Here is a 22,351-nt window from a genome sequence, read left to right as displayed (position 1 = left end):
TATTTTTGATGAGTTTTTCTCGGAATGTTTGCTCATTCAGCGTACAGATGGGCAGGATCTTTTTTTTTTGTTGTTGCAGGAATCGATTGAATTTCCTCAGATATATTGTGTGGGGAGGTAGAGAACACTTGAGTGTAAAAAAATAAATAAAATCTAAACATTTTTCTTATTCAACTGCAGTATTTCAAACCAGAACTTAGTTTTGTTTTCATTCTAGAAATTATTTTTGGATTCCAGATAGACTTGTGACAAATATTTCCTCCACTCACTCAGATGGGAAAAGCATTTAAAAAGTGATTACCACGACTGCTGAACTCGCTGTCATCAGGAAATTACCCGACACAATTTTCAAGCTAAGGTTTTGAAAACTTCTGATTTGAACATTCTTAACTGTCACATAATTGTATGACAACATATTCAAAAACATCACATTTTACACTTTCCTGTGACTTTCATGACACGGGGCAGTGGTATTTGTGTACATTAATTGCAATCACAATTCTGCATTAAATAATAAACATAAGAAAGACAAACATTGTTATCTGCGAAATCTCTACAGCCACCAATTTATGCCTCAGAGATGAGTGAATGTGGACTTGTTACAAGACGTTACAAAATAAATACAATTATAAGTAAAAAATAATTAGAGGCATCAAGCGTCGCCAACTCGTCACGGCAGCGATTGTCTCGGTGGACAACAGCTGAGAAAGTGTGATAAGAAACTCGCCAGGCTTACAGAAAGAGGAAGAGTGTGGAATTAGGAACAGCGCACTAAAGGAGAATTTTTCAAATTTGAGCATGTATAAATGCTCTCATTACTGTATTATGGAACAATGATAAATCCTAATCTTGATGCCCAAGATTAAAAAATGACATATACAGTAAACACAGACAGAAAAAATAGCTATACATACCTTTGCATAACATTTCAGTTAAATATCTACTTTATCCTACACTTTTCAGCATATCCCATTTGTACCTTGCATAAAATCATCTTATTTTATTTAGCACAGCTGAAGGAATGATTTTTTTTTTTTTTTTTAAGAGCACAGTCCCTGCGTTTATATGTAATTCAGCCATCAGGGTTTTCACACAAATCGAAATTATCTCACTCAGCTTCCCTGCTGACCTCTTGGCTCAATATGTTCACTTTTCTTACATATCAAGTAGCCCTCAACTAAATCTCCAATACTCTGTAGAAGCTTAGCATTACTTATTATGATTTTATTAGACTTAACTGATTCATTGAATCATAATCGTACAACATCCGAGCATGAGGGTTTGTTCATCACTTTTTTTTCAGCTCTAATATCAGTCACCAATTTGAATAAAATGCTTCATCAAAAGAAGCTTCTTTGGCCTCTGAACAAAGGTGTACTTAAACCATTGTAAAATTGCAACATTATGACAACTGAGGTGTAATATTGTAAAAAATAATAATAATAATAATAATAAGTAGATGCTGAGATTCCCTTTGGAAATGACAAGGATGGACAACGGACAGGATCAGGAACGAGCTCAAGAAAAGGGAGGGACAGTGCATATATCGGTCGAGGGATGCTGAAAATGGAGCCGCCAGCTCAATTTTCAGGCAAAGAGGAAGACCAAAAAATATATATGGATGTGGGGAGAGGAGATTTGCAGATAGTTGGAGTTGGAGCGGCAAATGCAGAGGACCAGCTGAGATGCGAGGACAAGATTTGCTGTGGCAAACCCTGAATGGAGGAAAATTGAAAGAGAACGAAGATTTGTCGGCATGATGGACATTGATGCACAAATTATTAAGACGGAGGGTAAAATCAAATTAGTGAAAATTGTTTTTTGTATTTCAAGCTCATGATACAAATAAAAGAATGAAAAAATGGCCTGGTGAATGTGTATTCTTGGCAAGTTCACATCACCCTGAACACCGTGTTTTCATCTCGCTACATGCTTTTCTGCTGCATTGCGGCTGACATGAAAGAATGACCTTGGATCCGCACAGAAGAATAAAAATAAATCAATCAAAACAAGTGTTTGTCACTGAGTGCAAAAGGTATACTACTAGGTATAGAATGATCTTCCTGTTATCGATATGTATTTTCTTCGGGAACTGCATGTCTTCTGACTCAGACGTCCAACCATGCGATAATGCGAGTTGATAGTTTCCAGATAACTTCCGCGCAACTTTATTATCTCACAGACTCTTTGCAAATGTGACCATTTCCTTTATTGCGTCCACAGTGTCCTCCCCACAATTCATTGTCCTATAATAACGGGCTGTGCTTGTCAATGGGGGGTAGAGCAGCATTATTGCTAATAGACTTGATTCTTTCAAGAGCACAGGTGTATAAATGTTGGATCTGGTCACCTTGAGCGTCTAAACTTAAGGTCCCCATAACACAGTCATTTAACTCTGACAATCACTGGGATAGTTAATAGTGCGGGGATATGGGAAGAAAGGATGCGCAACGAGCACTACAATTCAATAAAACATCTTCTTTTTGTTAGTTTTTTTTTGCTAGCAAGCTTATTGCTCATAAAAAATGAAAAGCAAGTAAAAAGTTTAGAATTTGAACCATTTCTTTTAATGCTCTATTTCAAGCCCCTTCAAATGTGCATACTTTCTGATTTTCATAGCCCTCCATTAAAGAAGACAAATTAACTTTGTTATTTTTTTTCTTTTTTTTTTTCTTTTTTTCTTAAAGAGCTCAGTATTGTTCATTCGGAAATGTCATCATCATTGCTCTTCTTTTTTTTTAAAATATATATATATATATATATATTTTATTTTATTTATTATTTTTATTTTATTTATTTTTTGTGTGTGTGGGTGAGTATGTGTATGTGCGTGCGTGCGGTGTGTGCGTGCGTGCGTGCGTGTATTTGTTAGCTCACCAAAAACCTATTAGAAAAAATCTCATACCGTTCACCTAAACCGAACACCGCCGTCAGGAGACCCGAGGGGACCAAAGAGAACCAAGGAAGGTGAAATCCAGCACCGACCAGACACCACCCACCGGGCCACCCACCAGAACTCCTCCCCAAAGACAAATTAACTTTGTGACAATCATGGACATCAGCTTGGATTTTGGAATAGTGATCAACATGTTTGCCCTTTTTCAATCATTTGTTGTATGAAAGTCAGAGGGGAGGGGTCGGGGGGCTTCTGGGGAAACACAAACAAACAACAGAATTTGCTCAATTCTTAATTTTATGTGACAGACCCCAAATATGTATTATGATCATTCATAAAGTACATTTCCTGAATGAAAATTACTTTGCACTGGATTTTTTTTCAAATTAATTTTATTGTATCCACGAAAATGAATTAAGGGGGTAACAATAAAACTGTATCATAGTGATGTCCCAGATGCTAGAGGATCTCTGACCGAGGGCTTGTGATTTTGATTACATTTGGGGAGATGACGCATGCTTGCTGCAACAGATTGTAATCACAACTCAAACCGACTTAATGAGCAGAGAGTACACTTGTCATTTTATAAGCATTTTTGCCGCAATCCTTTATTTGCTCACTCGGATGACCATTATAATCTAAATGACTTTTGAGGCCATTTTAAAGCTCGGTTTTGGTGCAGACACAAAAACCTTAATACTTCAAACTACACATTATTTAATTATTTCCCTTAGCCGATTCCCCAACAGCAGAAGACTAAACAAAAGAGCCACAGAAAGTATTGTGAACCTCTTTCTATGGTGGAAGATGACGGCTACACATCGTAATGGAGAGAAAAGCAGTGCACAGCTCGAGCTCAGCTAGCTGCTGAGCTGTGCAATGTCACCGTCGTTTCGAAACAAATGAAGGGGGTTTCCAGAGGAATGTCTCCGCTGGGTTCAAGCATGTACAATTAAACGGCAGTGATTCACGCTAAAAATGTCACCGAAGACACCTATATGTGCTCTCTACATTTCGTCGGTGGAAATGGGCCAGCGACTGAAAATCCAGAACCAATCAATTGCAGGTATGTTTATCGTCTGCTTTCTCAGCGTTAGCCTTGCTAGCTGCCTGCTACAACATGCTAGCTACTATACATCATGGTGTAAATGCGCCACAAATATCTAGTAAACCTCGTATCAGCGCTATAGAACCAGTGTCGCTAAGATGTGAGCGGTCACTGTGTCACCACGCCACTTTAACAAAAGTAACCAGACAGAAGTAACAGCCCAAAGGTAGGCTTTAAATCTTCAATTTCATTTTCGGGAAAATTAGCGACTAACACGATACTAGCAGTCATCTAGACCGCACCAGAGTGGCAGCAACGATCATACAATACATTTTACCTTTCTACAAAAACTGCTTTCTTTCCGCCCACTTTGAGGTCTCCGCATGTCAACCATCGTTTAAGCCGTTCCAAAGTGTGTTTGTCGATTGAACCATGTTGAAATTTCACGCCTGGGACGTCGTTCTCTTCCAAAATAATGTGTACGCGTTTGTCCGACTCATGCATATTAATGAGGAAAACGTGACGTCATCTGAGATCAACCCTATTGAAACATGTTATGGTCCTGCTGTCACTTGGACAACAGATTTATAACGTGGGATTCTTTGACTCAGCTAACGCTGAGCCTGCAAAATCTCGTCAAACCTCAGCACCTTCATCATCTGCGTCCAGCTCTGCCCTCGCTTCTGCAACTATTTCAAGATCGTCTGCAGGGACTACTGAATCCTCAGCTGCAGCATAAGGTGGAATATAGGGAGAATTTGATTCCGAAGTCCCCGTGTCTCGGCAGCATCGGACAACTGGCGTTGGTGCCATAATTGACATGTGCGGGTACGAGGAGGAAAGGACAACTCCTCAGGATCAGGATTCACTACTTTGACGGAAAGACAATAATCCAGCATTTGCCTCTCTGAACAAATTTGCCATCGGTGTCAGCCAAGAGAGAGTTAGTAAGAGGCAAAATGCATCAAAAGAAGAAAAATGTCAACATGATATTGTTTTTGAACAAAAAGTGTGTTCTGCATTCATTTGTTATGGAAGTGAACAACTCTTTTAAGTGAAACCACCAGAAAAGAAGGTCAAGGAAGGGAGAATTTTTATTCAAGTTTTTGTTTTGAAAATAATTTTGTTTTAATTTGTTTTCTTTTGTGCACTTTGTTTAATGAAGAAAAAAATACAGGCATCACAATGTATGGGGTCAAATGTTCTACTGTTGCATTGTTTCTGTAATAAAATAAATAATAATAATAATAACAATAATTGGTATTTTGATGATAAAGTAAGTTCTATTTACCATTCATCTTTGTGCTAATTCTGTGATGGGGTTTAAATATTGAAAAATGCAAAAAACGGTAACTCTTAAAGGTCATGGAAATTAATTAATTAATTCCAATTTATGGTCAATAGCAAAATATGCACCACTATTTATTGTTTAAATTGATGTGTGGGGTATTGGGTTAGCTCTGTTGCTCTAGAAATGTACCATCTGAAACAGTAACAACAGTCACCTTTCTATTCAACATCCTCTCCAGGCATGAGTCATCGATTTATATGCAATCCAACTGCACCCAAATCCAAAAGCGTGGGTTGATTGGTCATGCCTAGATAACGGGTGTCGAACAGTACGTATAGGTTCATCTCTCAGTGAATAATGCGGATGAATACAGAAGATGGGTGTCTTTAACATGATACCATTTGGTGCTGGCTCAAATTAGCACGATTGATGACCGTGAGCAATCTGCTGTTAAATAAATATGGATTTATAGAAACATGGTAATTAAATGTAAAATAAGAGAAAGTCATGTCAGTGACAAGAGAAAAGAGGGAGTGTTTTCTAAAGACGTTGCTTCATTATTAGTACCTATATGTGTTTTTTGCCACCATATGTTACCACAAGCCGAGTGTTTTCCTTTCAAACACCCACAATATGAGACAGTGTGAAAACGATGCATAATAAAGGTGGTAAATTATTTCTTACCCGTCGCACCAAAAGAGAATTCCCATATGGAGTTGTCTGTGACTGAATTAAATGCGCAGATGTTTTAGCATCTGGCTCATCCTTTTGGCATTTGCCAAGGCAGAATACATCACCAATGAGGACTGAACATGATCTTCAACCCATTTGTGTGTCTACAATTAGACTCTTCTTCAAAGGTCACACTCTTAGACTGTGGGATTTTTAATGACAGAAATGTGGTCCAGGTCGGCTTCATACCAGAAAAACGACAGTACAGTAAATGCAAACGTATTAGGGCCATGCTGATAAGAATAAAAGAGTCACATTTTGGAAGGGGAAACTACCAGAAAACCCATCCATCCATCCATCCATGATATTTGCTTTTAAAAGCATCCTCTCTCTTTCATATCAAATGTAATTATTTTGATATTATGATGACTGTTACAATATTAGTAATGGAAGGTTTTAACCGTGCACCCAGACATTCTTTTCTCTCGACATTTTGCAATATTTAAGAAATGTTTTGCACCACTCAATGAACTCAACAAGTATTACTCGTCTCTCTGTGACGTACCGAGAGTTGTTTAAAATATTTTCGACTCTGTGACATTTGTTCTCCCTGTGATGCAGTTGAGTTTTATTAAATAAACATTAAGTGTCAAACTAATTATTGGGACAGTGTCAGTTTAGATGGAGCATTATTATCTTTGAAGAGGCGGAGTTTTTGTATTGGATACCATACATGTGGTCTTAATGTTGTGTTTGATCCATGTGCAATGTGTGCTTAAGCAACGTGACTCATGTAAGTGTGTGCGTCAGCAGCACACTTAAATGCTATAAATATGTAAATAGGCCTTCAATTGGTGGCACCAGCTGTTTGCTTGGAATATTGCAGTGTTTTTGGAGGTGGCCTTACTGATCTCGATAAATTGAACGTTGACTCATTGAAAACCAAATCTTTGTGGCGCTTTAAGATTTAAGTAACCCTGTTTAGAATATCTTCGAATTGAGCTCACAAAACTGTTTTATGGTGCAATACAGTATACCAGACGGAATTCTCCAGTATCAGTAGGTTTTTCTTATATTTTTTTGTATTTGGACTGTTGGGACGTAGTTCAAATCCTATTCCATTATTATCCTTCAATCTCCACATATGCTGCACTATATATCATTCTGGCGGTAGAACTAACTTGCGCCTACATCTTTTCCAGTCTTGGGCCTTCCATTCCAACCAAATGTTGCCGAGGCAGCCCTTCTCTCTTCATTATCTGTTCTCTTTATCACCTGTTCTGTAATTTTGCTCATGCCTTGTGGGTTCCACGTCAACTCCTGCTTTGTGACTGATTTCTTCCTCCTGAGTATGTGACCTATCCACTTCAATTTCCTTCTCCGGATTAGAATTTTTATTGTGCCATGTTTGGTGAGATCCCCAAGAGATGTTGATGAAGGTCTGCAGCTTATTGAGTATGGTGGGGGTGGTTTTCCCGGTTTCTGAGCCAAAACGTTGCGTGAGTTTGTCCTTGAATGACAAGTTACAATGACAGCTAGCCACTAGGCTACTGCTAGCTTCTGCTGCTAGCTTTGACTGCTAGCTACTACAGTTAGCTACTACAAATAGCTTCTGCTGCTAGCTACTACAAATAGCTTCTGCTGCTAGCTACTACTGTATGTGTCTAGCTCCACTCTACAGTAGAACGTCATCCCCTCTTCTGCTTATTTTCAATTTTCCTTCAATGTGCATTATTTTGCAAATGCTTAAAGTTTGACATTTTGGTGAACACACACGTTTATTCTCTTGCCAAAGATGAACAAGAACACTTATTGGGGTTGCCAAAAGCCAGTTATCCTTGCTTTGTACAAACACTGGATTTTGTAACGTAACCGGCCAATTAGAAACGATCAGTAGCCCAAGAGCAAATCAGTGTAAAATGTTGCATACACGCACACTATCACCTATAATTGGTGTTAAACAACAATAAGTGCAGAGAATGGTTGCTGATTCTTTTGCACTGCGCTCACACAACAGGAAAACTAATTAAACGTGTGATGGTGTAATAAGAAGGTGGTGACGAAAGAGGTATGAATTAAAGAAAAACGTTCAGAAGCATCACAAGCCTCGTCACTGAGTGAGCACGGAACTGAGAAGGAAAGAGTGAAGGCTGTTTCTACAAAACCTCTTTCTGCTAAACAAATCATCACAGAGGTACATCGTCTTCGTAAGTCCTCCTCAAAAGCACTGAGCAGCAAATCACAGAAAGGCTTTAATGTATGGCTATGCTTCTTTTTACCACCACGGATATGAAGGTAATAATTCATTCTTATAAAGTTAGATTATACATTTTCTAATAAAAAGAAATAAAAATCCAGATTAGTTCATGTTAGTTTGAACATTTTTATTTTTCTAACATTGTGTACTACAGGTAATTAAGTTCTTGTTGTTGGGGGGGTTTGTGTGTTGACATTATTAGTGTCAAAAAAGACATACAGACAGTCCGGGATGTATTTTCGCCTCTTGTCCAAAGACAGCCAGGTTAGACTCCTCCTCACCCGTTACACTAATGAGGATTGTGCTATAGGAAATGTTTGGAGAACTGAGGCTAGCTTTTCAGCTTTAAAAATAAGCCAGAAAAAGATATACTTTTTTTCCTCAAGTGTCACCCCCAGTACCCACAAGTGCTGTAAAAAACAAACAAACAAACAAACCTCTGAACACAAATATTACTGTAGTGCATTTGAACCTATTAGTAAATTAGATAGCTGGATATTAACACAGATATTGAACCAACCAATCAAAAAGCATACTGTACAATCCAGTACGATTCAGTTTCTGCTTTGAACAAAGTGTTTCCACTACACTACAAAGCCTTAATGTCTGTGTTAAGTTATGATTGTTACTAGTTACTAGTACTGTTTGTTTCCTGTCCTTTGGGGGCACAATGGACCCTCACCCACTGCAGAAGTGGGATATTTGCAGCTTCTAAGAATTGTGCACAGATCCTAATAAACTCATCATGCGATCCCTGTGTATTCAAGAGGCCATCAGAAAACGCACCTGTGTTTGTTGTCTATAGCATGCGCCTGCCAATAACACAACCGTACTGCCATTACGGGCCATCCGCAGTCTGCCATCTGCCCTGCACAGTGAAAACCGGTATTCATCCGTGAAGAGAACACCTCTCCAAAGTGCCAGACGCAATCAAAATGTGAGCATTTGCCCACTCAAGTAGGTTACCATAATAAGCTGCAGTCATGTCGAGACCCGGATGATGACGAGCAGCATGCAGATGAGCTTCCCTGAGACGTTTTCTGCCATTTTGTGCAGAAATTCCTCGGTCATGCAAACATTGTTGTGGCAGCTGCCTGATTTTTCTGGTCGCAGAAGATCTTGGAGGTAAACATGCTGGATGTGGTCTGCAGTGGTGAGTCTGGTTGGAGCTACGTCCAAATTTTCTGAAATGCCTTTGTAGATGCCTTCTAGAGGAGAAATTATTCCAGTCAGGATGCCAATTGCACGCTCAAAGAGTGTGACATCTGCGGCATTGTGCTATGTGATAAAATTGTATATTTTATAGGGGCTTTTTTATTGTGCCAAGGAATTCACCTTTTTTTTTTTTTTTACAAAATTTTGAACTCTGCCACTGCTTTCTGGAGTGACTGAGCATCGACATACAAATGAAAGTAAAACCAAATAATCTAAAAAATACCAAATAATAACCGAACAATTACTACACTAATTATTCAGCATTCAAAAGTGATATATTCCCCAACAATATTACTTTAACTAAAACAATAACGATTCCAATCTTCACAAAATATAAATTAAGGAAAAGTCAGTCACGCTCGACATACAAAGTGGCATTCTTGTCTTCTGAAATGGGGACTTTGCTCTCCGGCCGGTGGCCCTGGCGGGGCCCGGGGGTCGTCCTTTGGCGCTGCCGCGGCCTGGGGGGCCCTGAGGTGTTGCGCTTGCTCTGTCCTGGCAGGGGTCGACGGCTCCCCTCTTTGGTGGAGATTTTCATGCATGCCAAATCCACCACACCAGCACCTACCGAAACTCAGACACAATCTGCTTCCTCCTCAGGTCATTGAATCGGTGGAGGCTGGTGTCTGTGGATCTCACTCGGCTTCGTCTGTCCTTCCTTCCTTTCCTCAGTCTCTCCTTTGGTCTCTTGAGGTCTCCCTGATTTTTTAATTTTTTATAATTTTTTTTTTTTTTTTGGAATTGTTGGAATTTAGATGTTTCTTGGGTTGGTGAAGAACTCTGGCTGGTGGCCCGGTGGGTGGTGTCTGGTCGGTGCTGGATTTCACCTTCCTTGGTTTTCTTTGGTCCCCTCGGGTCCCCTCGGGTCTCCTGACGGCGGTGTTCGGTTTAGGTGAACGGTATGGGATTTTTTCTAATAGGTTTTTGGTGAGCTAACAAATACACGCAAGCACGCACGCACGCACATACACATACTCACCCACATACAAAAAAATTAATATATATATATATATATATATATATATATATAAATAAATAAATAAAGAGCAATGATGATGACATTTCCGAATGAACAATACTGAGCTCTTTATAGAAGGAAAAAAAAAAGAAAAAAAAAATGAAATGGGGACTTTTGTGAGGATTTTTAGGCAGACAGATGACAGCGAACGATTTAACGTTTGTCTATTTGGTAGACAATAGCTAGAAAATTGTGTTAGGTTAGATATTTTTGAGTAAGCCCGTTTTGTTCAAAATGGATCCCCATTTGTTGGTCCACGACAATATATGATAGCAATATAAGGTGCAATACTAAATTAAATGATGCAGGGTACTGAAAACGTGGTCTTATGAATATCTTTAATTGCTAAAATTTCAATATGACTTGGAAGAAGAATTAACAGTGGAGAAACTCCACAAACTAGATATGCATAAACAATGTTCATCTAATCTTTTTTTCCCCATCTTTCAAAGAACCCCCATAATTACAGTGTGCAGGTAAAAAATGCAACGCGCCATTCCTTTTCAGATGATCAGACCGAGAAAGCACACTGTGACTAAACTGCAAATAGCTCATAGAGTATCAACAGTGATGCAAGAGCAGCTGTGTAATTTCCTTCAGCGCATTCATGCTAATTTGCTTCCATCTGAAAAGAAAAGGGAAAAAAAGAACAAAAAGTTCTGGAAGTCAACTAATTTATGCCAGAATTGACATTTTTAATCATCCTTCAAAATGTGTTGCTCATACTTCGTTCGCTTGAATGGCATAAGGTACATTCAAGACAAAGTTATTTCTTACAAGAGTTCTCTAATCCGATGTTTCTCAACCCTGGTCCTATTCCAACACAGCTGATTCCAATGACAGCTCACCGGCAAGCTCTGGAGAAGCCTGATAACGATCCTCAGCTGTGTTGGAATAGGGAGACAGGGAAAACAGGCTGGATAGTGAGCCCCGAGGATTAGGGTTGGGAAACTAATCTCTCTAATCTTTCGCTGATTTGATTTAAGACACAGAATACATCTAACCTGCCATTTTGTAACCTAATTAGGAAGTATTTGGGGAGATATGAACACTTTATAGCCATTGGGAATTGTTAAAGGAACACTTTTTACAAGCACATTTCATTAAAATTAAATAAAACATATTTGTGATACGAAAAGGTAATGCTTTCCTAAAATAATTAATTGGAAATCACATTATGATTAAATCATTTTAAAATTAGAGTCATTTACTTGCATTGCTGGACGGTTTCTCAGCGGGCCAGCTCATATTTACGTATAAAAAGGTGAATTCAGTTTGAATTTGTTCATTCTTGCCCAAAATGGTCAAACATCACTGAAATTGAAAAATGTCTGCATACCATGAGGCTGAATGGCCCTGAGATGCGGCCGGATTAATTTTGCCTGACATTATCAAGCACAGTTGTCAATTGGTGTAAATGTTAGCATGAATGGTCATTTGTCTATATGTCGTAATGAATTAGCTGGCGTCCAATCCAGAATGTGGCCTGCTTCTTGGCCCAAGTCTCTGTAATAGGCTCCAATTACCCTGGATGCTAATAAGGACAAGTAATATATAAATTAGCTGGATGGATGATCTATAAATTCACATTGATAACATATTTTCCAACCCGTGCAAAATTCCTGCTAATCTTGAAGAAAAGCAATTGACTATAAATTCCCAAACAACCCAATCAACATTGATGAAAACATAAATCTGTGGAAAATCACTTTGTGCAGGACACGCTGAAATAAAAATGTCATGTCTTTGCTTTTCCCAGAATCGATTAAGTGGCCAATGAGTTGATCATATTTCATATATGTACTGTACAACTTAGCCATATAGAAATTCAAATTGATCCGCCACTTTGAATAATGAAGACACGCGGCTATCATCCATCAAGTCAAATATTGCACATAACAGACAGTCACATGCTTTTAATAGATTATTTCCCCCCAGTATTGATCACCATGTGACCAACTGTGTGCAAAATCCTTCAATTTAATACAGTGGATAGCATAATAAACAATTTCCCAGTGGAAGAAGACTCAACAATGAACATGAATAATATGCAGGGAGAGACGCAGACGTGCGCGCAAGTAAACAGGAAAATATTCTGGCCTTGTGCTCCCACAGAGCCTCGGTTGAGGTTTTGCGGATAACAAGTAGTCTATGTTGTTTGCTGCTGTGATTTACGCCGCTTCCCTTTGCTTACAAGGCCATGGCGGGATTATTATGGCTGCATACACGCTGATAACCTTGTTTTGCGCTGAATGCACAAACGTGCACATTAGTCAGGTGGCTGTGCTCACCTTGCGACACCTGCTGCACATTCTCACGTTGGATCGTAAATGTCTAAATCTGCATGGGCGTCCTATGATTGCAATGGCTTTTGTTTGTATCGCTCCACAGTGTGATAGAATCGTTGCGCTGGCACAAAATGGCTGATTGACTTTGTGTCCACGTGTGTGTCTCAACAAGAAAGATGAAGTGCCTGTTCCCTGCATAGCAACATAACATAACATAACATCAATAGTCGACATGATTGTTTCTTCTGAAGCCTCAAAAAATGGACACAATGTACTGCAGCGCCACCATTACTACGGTCGCCCTAAATGCAGCCAGCGGGAGAGGGTTAGGACACCAGGCTCGAGATAAATCCCACTCATTTCCTGTGTTGACAGTCTGAGGCTGCTTCCTTGACTTGGTAAAATTAACGGCCCAGAACGTTATTTTCCCATCCAACATGCCTCCATCAATCATCCCGTGTGGGCTTCATCACTTTCAAAATGATGTGTCACTATTTCCTACAAAAGGCAAAAACAACCATTTTTAGGCCCTCGAGCAAAGAAGTGAAGATGATGAGGTAAAGTTCTGGGCAAAAGGACACAGTGGTGGGGGATCTTCTAAATGCCAAGCTTAAAGCGGCATTGGGAGTCAGAGTGATGCGCTAGTCGGGTTAATGTGGCGACACACTCGCCTCTTCTGCCAAACACAAGTCACTAATGACAATTGTTACAAAAGATGAAGTGAGTATTCACATCATTCTGAGACTAAACTGTGACCTCATTTCTAAAAACTAATTTAAAAAGAAAAGTCTTGATCATTCGTTCTCAGAACAGGGTAATCCTGTTAATGGTGCCTGTATTCAGTTCCAAATTATTTAGAAAATGGTCAAACACAGTATGTAATATTTTTAATGGCAATATTTTAGCTGAAGAATGATAATAAGTGTGGCAGAAGTGATTTTCTTAGAACTAAGAATTCCTGGTACAGATAGTTCCTGGTCTTAAGAGGTTACGTTTGGCCCACTCGTTTGCGTCCACACACGGCAACAGTGGGCAAGGTAGTTCTCATTTGAATGAACTCGCTTGCACATGTATTTGCCACATGGCAAAAGTTAAGTGTACTTAACTTCATCGTTGAAAACGGATTCTAATGTGCAATGCCATTCATGCTGCAGACAGTACTTGAGGCAGTGATATATACTAATGTCATTTTAAAAAGTTTTTACATTATACACATAATGTCACATACTCTGCTGTCTGCAACCTGACTGGCATTGCAAATACTGTACCTAAACTGGATAAATAAAGGTTCAATAAATAAATGACTTAATTGACAATTCGAGTTTTTTATCTTTTTAAACGTTTGCATGGCAAGGTTTTGGGGAAAAAGAAGAACAAAATTGTAGATTGCAGTTTATTTGTGCACCTAAAAAAAAAGAGAGAAAAAAAAAAGCAAAGCCAGAAGCCGGGCTGAATTTTCAGTGCATGTCCGCAACCTGGAGGACATCTGCCCGGCCGTACATCATTTGTTGTCCTGGCGAGTTCCAGGCTTGCAATGTCCATTTCGCTGAAGGACTCTATCCCTTGTGCGCTTTCCTGTTGACATAGAAACGCAAAATGAATAACAAAATAAATGACAAAATGAATAACAGTTGGCAATACAAGTACTACTAGTTACTGTAAGTAAAATTTCTTACCAATACAGGTGAACACTGAATGAGGGCTGCTGCTTGTGCCCGCGTCGGAAACTTCATCATGTCCATCCACAACAGCTGTAAATTAAAACACATGTAGAAAAAAATCGCACAGATTAGTATTAGATGATAAGTCTGTGATGTCTGCATGCATTTGCACTTCATCTTCAACAGTTCCTAATATTTATTCAGCTGCATATTTTTAATGTGCAATACATTTTATTTCAATCGTTATTGGAGTACATTTTATGTTCTTATAACTAAGTGCAGTGTCCATAGCTCTACAATAACTTCATCCATCCATTTTAAAAGCATCTTAATGACTTGATTTGGCTAAATTGTTTCTAAGAATACTTGGGGTCCATATACTGTAGGTGGTGAGTAAAGCTTTTTTTGTTTTGTAGATGGGTAGAGGCTCCCCAAATGCAAACAACCAATCATCGTTTATCTGTACAGCACGCCCACCTGTGCAGTCAAAATACCCTCTTCAGGTTTAGGAGCTAAAGTAGTACCGTTCTGGCCCCCCAAGACCCAGAACGAGTTTTGTGTGTGAACGCAAACTTTGGACAAACTCCCAGGTTACAAAGGGAACTTCCATCATTGGTTCCTGCGGTGTGAAAGCCCCTAGTGTGTTCTATTGCTATAAAAACATGGAGCCTACCAAAAGAAAGATTAGAGTCTCTTCGTTCATCAGGAAAAAAAAAGCATATTTCTATCTGTTTCCAAGTAGCATTAGAATATAGCTAAGTTTCATCATTATTCACAAATATGTTGAATACACTGGGGAAAATAGCTTTTTTGCAACATGGCCCTGGTTGATCTCTTATACTCTGCTGCCACCTGTGGTATCTCACTGAGTGGCGAATGCTTGCAAATGTTGGATTTGTCAACTTTTTTTCAACAAATGCCAATAATCAGGGTGTCGGATCTGTCATTACCAACATTTAGTGAATTTTAGCAATGCTTAGAGACAATTAGCAACATTAGCATAAATGACTTGCTATTTACCACTTTTTTGCCACTGTTTGGGACCGTTTGCCAACTCCTGGAGTAGTGGGTGAATCTATGGACCCAACTTAATAACAAAGTAATGTACACGAACCTTCCCCAGCATTCAGTTTTTATTTTCTGCTGTCCACCATCTAAGATGGATTTCGATAATATGGTAATGAATTTCTGCCAGGAAGAGGCCTAATGTGCTGCTGCTGTTGAAAAATTGCTTTCTCTGCTGCTGAAGTTATTATCGTGCAACAAAAGAGAGAAAAAAAGACGAAGAAAGAAAACAACGGAAGAAGAAAAGAAAGATTGTTTGGTTCAGAGGACAGACCTTGGTTGATATGAAAAACTGATCTCACTGAATGGCAAATGCTTGTGAATGATTGCGCACGAATTGGAACTAACTGTGCTGACACGTCCGTTTAAAATGTTTTGCCAATGATAGTAAAACAATGAATTTGCAACATTTCCTTACGACATGTAAAATGGTTTGCCAACAACCTTTTACCAACCAATGGCATCGCACAGCTTTTTATAGAGAAGCGATTTCTACTAAAGTATTAATGATAATACAAACATTTGAAGACTAGTGGATTCACAATAAAGTTATCACAGTTAGCGTGATAGAGGTGTAATAAAACTGCAGGATGTGAGTTCTATTGCCGAGCGGTAAATTGCAAGTGCCGGGGAACAGAAGTGAATGACACCACGGAGGATGGTACGGAGAGGGAGAGCATGCAAAGAACATCCTCCCCCATTTCACTTCCCCGCCCAAGCTCGCCCGTTCCCACATCACATCACAAAACAACGGGGCGGATGGGAAAGTGGAAGGAAGGAGGAATGTGATTTGAGGGCATCAAGCAGCGGAACTGACAGAGACGAATTCACTGTGGCCCAAGCATGGAATTGCTTTTCCTTTCCCCTGGAACTGAGTTGGGAGTGTAACGCTGCGGCTGCAAACAATCTTTAAACAGCAGCTTTCACGAAGTCCAAAAGCCAAAAGGAAACCTCACAGGCAGGTAGGGAAAATGCCAAACGATGATGGAAAAAAAAAGGTAAGGGGTTGCAATAATAGTTTAGGCTCGCTGTTGTTTCAACAGCCAATACAATTTAACATAGTGTATCCATTTTTTTATATTTTACAGTGTATGCCCTAAAAATAAATCCTTTTAAACTCTGTAAACATACAAACACACGAGGTGGGATGTTCACAGCAAAATTCCAAATTGGAAGAGCGTGTAAAAATTGGCGGATGTTTCTCTCTAAGCACGACACAAAGTACTTACCCTTAATTTGCACTTCACTTTAAGATCAAGTAAACAAGGTGATTCAAAAAAAAGTTGTCACTTTAAGGCCAATATTTGACTTAAAATAACATTTCAAGCAAAATCTATCTAAAGATATCAAACGATGCCAAAAACAGCAGTGTTTCCCATTTACTGCATATCAACAACACCCAGAAACGCCGCCAGCATCTCTGGACCCAAGCTCATCTTGCCAAAGTAGAAAAAGGTGGTCTGACGAGTCCACATTTCAAATTGTTTTTTGGGAAATAATGGACGTCAAGAACCATCTGGATAACTATCAGCACAAAGTTGACATCAGTAACTTGAACATCTGTGACGGCACCATTAATCCTGAGAGGTGCATGTACCCTGACCCCGACGCCCTTGACTGGATTCTGAAGAAGATTTGAGTGAAATGGTGATATTGGTGTATGTGAAATAACTTAGATCTTTGAGACCATCTCATAAGAATGGGGAGCAAAAACAAAAGTGTTGCATTTATATTTTTGTTGAATATAAATCAATAATACAATTATGTTCATCATTTTCTTGTAGGGCACAAGCTTACATAAACGACCCACCCAAATGAACACAGAATAGTTGGTAAATGTGTATGCATGCTACCCCAATATCTCCATGCCTTGTGCTTTATTTATAACTTTTCCTCATTATATACTGAAAATGTACAAATTCACACATTCTTTCACACAAGTGATGCTCCCTGTGAGACAAAATAAAAAGATGGCTGCCGCATCACATCAGCATTGTGATCTCTGGCCTGTCCGAAATCGCAAAGAGACTTCCCGCCTGTCAAACGGAACTGCATTTTCCTCGAGCTACAATGTGGACATGCATTCATGTGTGAAATAGAGATGCCCCCCCACCCCCCACCCACACACACACACACGCACAAAGCATTATCAGCATAGTGTGTACACACACCTTTGTTGTCAGACAGGATCCACTGCATTTGTGCAGAAAGAAGCTCCCTCGTTTGTCTGTGTGCATTTCCTCTGATTGAGAAGCAGCCCCATTGGTCAGAGCCACCGAAGCCTGCCGAGGAGACTGAAATTGAAAATGAGACAAACATCAGTGATGAACTTGCGGCCAAGATTTCCACACAAATGCACTTGAGATAATATAATGCTTTTAGGATGAGCATAATGAAGCCCCCTCAAACTTACCCCGAGACATTATACGGAAATGTATCAAGAGGAGACAAGAAAAATATCAGGGAGTGATGAGAGGATCGCAGATATAGCATCCCCACCCCAAGCCACAATTTACTCATCCCTGGTAATTACTGTCAGAAAAAAATAAAAACATGTCAAGCTCAATAACATATACAACACTGTTCAACGTTGTCCACTGTTTGCTCTCATTCCGCTAGATTAGCATCAAACATGGAGATAGATATGCCGCCGTGAACCGGGAAAGAAAGCTACCATTGAGCAGTGCTGAGGAAAAGGCTCACTTCACTTTCAAGAAAAAATGCAGAGCATCTCTTTTTTAGTGGGCTACGTGCCAATGAGGGTCAGTTCTCCTTAAACTAACTGCTCGTTGTTCTATAAGCCGACATCTTGGGGGCATAAGTACCTGACTAGGTCCAGTAACTGAGGTCCTATTTCCCATTTAGTCGTGTTTTTTTTGTTTTTTTTTGTTTTTAACCTTTGGTCATTTCTAAGCATGTACATATATGTAATTATTTCAATAAACATACATACATGTAATCAACAGCAAATATGACCAGCTAACAAAGCTTAAAGCAATAAATTATAGAAGCAATCAAGTCAGGATCAGCTGTTCTGGACCTAAATGATCCAATTTTTTTAGTTGAGGGGAAGTCAACTCAGAACCATCCTTACTTAGATTTACACCATCACTGGGTCACCTAAACCCTTGCAATTGAACCAATAATTTTTTTTGGGGCCATTTTACATTAATGCTGGGCAACTTAACTCATTCACTGCCATTGGCGGCTAAAATGTTCAAAAATTCATTTGAACTATTTCTATTAGTTAATTTTTTCCCCCCAATTTTGTTAACAAGAGTATGAAAACCCAGGGAAAAAAATATTGTACATTTAGAACAGATATAAAATGTTTGATTAATTGGGAGTTAACTAGTGAAGTCATGCGATTAATTGCGATTAAAAAATGTAATGGCCTGACGAGATGATTATTAAAAATGAGGGGTGTCAGGCGATTAAAATTGTTAATCGTAATTAATCGCATGACTTCAACAGTTAATTCACGATTAATCATAAATGTTATATTTGTTCTAAATCTACAATAAAAAAAATCTAGGTTTTTGTACTCTTTTTAACAAAAGTAGAAAAACATTTTAATGTTTTTTTTCCCGGATTTTTTGACGTTTATAACCGTCAATGGCAGTGAATGAGTTAAATATTGGAAGGGGGCACTATTTTGACATGATGTATGACAATAACACCACTTTAAATATGGACAAAATAAATGTATATGTGCAAAATATGTGCTTTAAATGTTTGCATTAAAAAATCCTCTATCCCAAGCCAACAACAGAGGGTTGGAAGCAAACAATAAAATAACCAGATTCTGTGATTTGCTATTCAAGGACGGCACATAACTGATGAACAGCAAAACAATATTAAGTGCAATAACTCATTTTTGTGTATTAAAAAAAATAATAATCTACTCACTGAAAAGGATAATATTATTGCGGTACGATGATTGTTAAAGATTCCTTTGATGTTTTTCTCTTTACTTTCAAGTGAAATGAATAAATAACTACAAGTTTCAACATTAAATGAGCTTTCACTTGTATAACACTTTTCTAGCAACTGGGGGTCTTGCTCAACGACACTTGTTCATGGTGCTCAGGATTGAACCCACAGCCTACGGATCGGGAGATGACCACTCGACTACTTCAGCCATGCTACCCTCATTACTGATCGCCTGCAATTAAGTAACTCTTAGACCTTCATTTATCTTCATAAAGCTGAGTTATTTGCATAAAGCCAGGCAATCGGTGTCCAGGCTATTTTGAGTAAAGTTACGTCAATGCTAAAGTCGCTACAATTAGCTTCAACTTGCACTGGGGAAGCAATCGCAAAGTTCAACCTTGAACGTTAAGAGTTTATTAGTTTATAGATGCATATGTTGTGAACAACCTGTGGAGTGCTGCAATAATAACACATAAAATATCAAAATAAATGTATCAAAGAAATGACCATCTGTCAGTGTATTTGATAATGAGTGGAGATGAAAACTAACAAAGCATTTACCAAAGAAATATTTTAAAACTTTAGTTTGGCCATATCTAGTGCCTCACAACATTGAAACCTCAATGTTATTGTTCTTTGATGTTGTTATATACCATTTGTCATGAAAACTCTAAACCACAAGCTGATGTTTAAATGTTTGCCCCATAATGAAACAAACAAACTGAATCCATTTAATTCATCTTGAATCCAAAGCTTCGACATTGTCTTTTGAAAGCTAACTTGTCACGCCAACAAGTGAAACTTCTGGATATACAGTAGGTTATTTAAAATATATATATATATATATATTTTTTTTTAAAGAGTGTCCATCATTAACGGAAATCCAAACAAATTGTTTTCAAAGTGAACTACCACTGACACTACCCATAAGTGGCGTGATAAAAAGGTAATACGCAGAAGTATAAACATGTCTGTGGATCATATATTACAGAGTTAATGTGCGTGTTCAAGTAGCTCTCTTACATCATGTCCGCTGCTCTGTGGTCCAGGGCAAGTCTTCAATGGAAAAGCCAGAGAGACAAATAAAGACAAATGGTTCTGTCTTTGGTGTAATTAGTTTCAAGCTTGGAAAAAAGACCAGAGCACGGCACTGCTATTGCCTCTCTCGGGACAGGACTCATAAAGCCGCGGACCAATTTGAGGCCAAGTTCCTGTCAAATGGGCCAAGACAAGAAGATAAAAATATATAGGACATGTAGTTTTCTGTAAAAAAAAAAACCCAAAGTTTTCTGAATGAAAGCTGAGTTCAGAGAAGTGTGATTCATGAAGAGTAGCGAAAGTGAGAACTTTCTGCATGTGGGTTAGGAAGTCGTGGCGAGCTGCGAACACATCGTCACTGTCCAATTAACACCCAATATCGCCACTTTGTGGTGCTTATGACTAAGATAATTATATTTGATGTGTTCTCATCCACAGCTTGTTTAAATGAAGCCAAGCAACTAACGTTCTATAATAATATCTCCATTCAATTCTCGTGAATTGGAGATGCGCAAAACAACCTCAGTCACTTAGTTTTAATGAGCCAAGTGTCAACAACATTGTATTATGATAATGGCAAAGATACATTGACATTGAAGATGTACTGTATGCTTGTTGAACTAAGCTAGATTTGTCATTAAATGACTAATTACACTGTTTTCGATGTAAAATTTAAAACGCATTGCTTTGTGACAATGTGAACATTATAACAATACTGCTGGGAATATTTGTGGTTCTAATTTGACTAATAACCCCTGTTTGCAGCGTGTTATGAAATATGTTGCTTCAAGATTTTTATTTCTTACCCCTAATGCAGAATAAATATGACCGTTTTCAAGATATGTTGGTAGCTGACCCTTATTAGCATACTTACAAACACCCTCCTATATAAGGATTGTAGCGTTGTATGCCAACTTAAAGACACAAAAATTGAGATGTTTTTGTGAGCTGAGGGCGGCTAATCAAAATGCTTAAATGGTAGACTTTGACTACATTGGAGTGTCAACTACAGTTAACCAATTAATGATATGTTTATATTAGTAGAGTATTTTATTGGTATCAGTATTATTAGTAGGTATTAATGGACAAAAAACGAAAGAATGCTGTAAAAAAGAAAAAGAAAAAGAAAATAAAGATGATTATTAAAAATCCTTATAATCCAATGATACAATATTATACAACTATTGAAATCAAGGAAAATATTCTGCTTATTGCCAGCACTCAAAAGTATCAGATGAGAAAACGTCACATGAGGCACTGAAAGTTTGTAGGATACTTTTTTGTTTTTTTTTTGTTTAAAGCTTTATGTCTGCACTAAAATATGTTGGATTTATATCTTGGTGATGTATGGCACTGACAACTTTCTGTCTACTTGTTTTAACAGAGATTTTTCACATTTTAGTTTATTCAAAACATCCATCAAATCTATCAATACTTTTTGAAAGATGATCAACAGCATTCACTTATGCTAAAAATGCAGACACCAAAGCCAAAGCACGACTTACTTTTGAGTCTATTCCCAATCTTTCAACTTCGACTTTCTGGGTTGTTTTCGCAGCAGGTGAAGGACGAGTTCGCGGCGCGGCCATCTTGGAAAAAAAAATACTCAGTGAAATGATAGACTGCCCCCTGTATGTCAAAGTAAGAAGTACTGTATGTCTTTTTTTCCCATTCATTTGTGCACTTAACTTCAACATGACCAAAACATACTGTAGTCAGCCTACACTAGCTCTTTGTGGCTGAAATAAATATGAATTACTATACTACACTTTAACATACACGAAGGAACAAAGTGGTGATAATAGCGTTAATGTAGTCATGTTTAGTTTAGGTTGTTTTTTGTTTTAACAGATTATGTAAATTTTGCAATTTAATAGACCTGCTGCAGCATTAGTGGAACATCTGAGAATAACATGAATATTAATAGTGTTGTTTTTTTTAAGCATTAATGTGTGAATGCATGCTCGAG

General features: G+C 38.4%; 1 long non-coding RNA gene across 2 annotated transcripts; it reads right to left on the bottom strand.

The window, feature by feature from the left end:
* Window positions 1–13,625: 13,625 nt before the first annotated feature.
* Window positions 13,626–21,985, bottom strand: LOC147172202 (uncharacterized). 2 transcript variants are annotated; one of them, XR_015095449.1, is made up of 4 exons: window positions 21,888–21,985; window positions 17,583–17,705; window positions 14,362–14,436; window positions 13,626–14,260 (listed from the first exon to the last, which is right to left on the bottom strand). It is a non-coding gene; the product is annotated as an uncharacterized LOC147172202 (long non-coding RNA). The 2 variants fall into 2 exon arrangements; XR_015095448.1 differs by lacking the exon at window positions 21,888–21,985 and adding an exon at window positions 17,825–17,934.
* Between the last annotated feature and the right edge of the window lie 366 nt (window positions 21,986–22,351).

Source organism: Leptonotus elevatus, chromosome 6 (genome assembly GCF_054856555.1).
Source record: "Leptonotus elevatus isolate MCC_2025b chromosome 6, RoL_Lele_1.0, whole genome shotgun sequence".
Lineage (NCBI taxonomy): Eukaryota > Metazoa > Chordata > Actinopteri > Syngnathiformes > Syngnathidae > Leptonotus > Leptonotus elevatus.
This window is presented reverse-complemented; position numbering and strand designations above follow the sequence as displayed.